Source organism: Brienomyrus brachyistius, unplaced genomic scaffold (genome assembly GCF_023856365.1).
Source record: "Brienomyrus brachyistius isolate T26 unplaced genomic scaffold, BBRACH_0.4 scaffold271, whole genome shotgun sequence".
NCBI classification, from domain to species: Eukaryota; Metazoa; Chordata; class Actinopteri; order Osteoglossiformes; family Mormyridae; genus Brienomyrus; species Brienomyrus brachyistius.
This window is the reverse complement of record NW_026042546.1, coordinates 87,655-89,741: the sequence shown is the minus strand read 5'-3', so window position 1 is coordinate 89,741 and position 2,087 is coordinate 87,655.

The window sequence follows — 2,087 nt, the reverse complement described above, 5'->3', positions numbered from 1 at the left end:
GTGTTTCAGTTTGTCTTGATAGTCAATACATGTCACAGGATGTACATTACTCTGATGGGCAGGCCCTCTTACATATGATGGAAATTGCAATACCTACTTTTGGCCACGAGATGGCAGCAAGAAAATAGAAAAATTATTTTCCCACGGTCTACTAGCAGCTTTTAGATGTTAATTCTTCATAAAAATAATTTGACTTGATCCAATGTATTTTTAATACAAACAATTACCACACAAAGCTGCTAGTTTCCTCCGGTTTCCCCCCACAGTCCAAAAACATGCTGAGGCTAATTGGAGTAGCTAAATTGCCCGTAGGTGTGCATGTGTGAGTGAATGGTGTGTGAGTGTGAGCTGTGATGGGCTGGCCCCCCATCCTGGGTTCTTCCCTGCCTCGTGCCCATTGATTCCGGGATAGACTCCGGACCCCCTGTGACCCAGTAGGATAAGCGGTTTGGACAATGGATGGATGGAAATAGCATACAGATTAAGCACCTGTACTGTGCTATCTGCTTATAGTAGCTGTCCATTGTAGATACATCACTGTATGCATACTGTATTAAGAGCTAGATAAGGACAGTGGGTCATTATATGGCTTGCAGTCCTGCTCATTTTCCTGCACCCGTTACACTAAGTGATACACCCACTAATGTCCTCTTTCATCCACTTTCAGGCATCTCTTGATCAGTGTATATTACTTACTATGGACCTTGGACATACATGCGATTGGACACACACACACACACACACACACTTACACTAATTACCTAATCAACCATCTGTGCAAGCAAGTAAACATGTACCATCTATATAAGTATTGTACATAGCATAGAGAGTGTCCAATCTATATTAAAGGTGACTCGAAAGAAGTCAGACTTTAGTAAAGACTGTAAATTTCTCAGCCATAACATAAGCCGTAAATAATTACCAAATGAGTCATCCCCTTTCGGAAACATTTATTGATATTCTTTCATAACACACAGACATGAGTTTTTTTTCAACTGTCAGCATCCGATCCAAACGGGATTCCCATTTCCTTTCTGTGGGATCCAACAGAACACGGGCTGACCATCAGTCAACATGTCTTCAACCGTGCAGGACAGGACCCAGTCCAGGCCAAACCTCACGGTGCTGGTGTTAATAAAAAAAATGTAAGGAACATGCAGCTGCAGCTCACACACAAACACAGTCCACAGCATCCAGAAAAAGGTCAGGCCTTTTTCTTCTTTAGCTGACTCCGCCCAGACCTCGCCCCCTTTCTGGGCGCCTCGCACTATGCCTTTGAACTGGCCCTGCAGCTTGGCCCGTTTCCTGTTTCCCAATGCAAGTCATAAGATTCACCCGTAAATGATATTTTGAATCGGAACGATATTTATTACTATTGTTTAGATTAAATATATAACGGTTTAATGATTGAATATAACTTGATATTGTTGTTTGTGTTGTTTAGTTTGAGGTTCTAGTTTCTGTCTTTATCCGCTTTCGTTTCAGTAGGCAGCTGGTTCATCCCAGGCTCAGGGTCTCTCTGCTCTTCATCAAACCCACACCCCCAGTTTGGGAGCACCCTCTCCCTCTCCTCCCCCCACGGCTGTGACTGTTACTCCTCCTTGAGGAGTAACTGCTCCGCCCCCTATCCCAGCCCCTATACCCACAGGAGTGCATCACCCAGTGAGCCGCCGCCCTGCCTGTCCCCTCACACAAGCACACACTGAAATCATGGTCCTAAGCTCTCTGTGTGGGTCACCACGATAGTACAGCACACCGACGATTACCCTCTGACTGAATCAGAATCAGCTTTATTTGGCCAAGTATGTTCACACATATTGGGAATAGTTAGACATTTAATCAAAATAATTAAGACAAGACATAAACATACAGTTCTGTTGATATGCGACGCATATAACCTCTGCATTCACAGCACTGCTTCAGTTATCGAAGAGCAAATTTCCAAAACTCACTCAGTCCGATAACCTAAAGTAATAAGTCATAATCCTCTTCATACGTTGCAGTAATGGGAATGAAATCTCACTCAGTGTTTATGTAATGGAGCAATGGAATTTCGTGAAATTTCCAAAAGTCCACAGAAATATTTA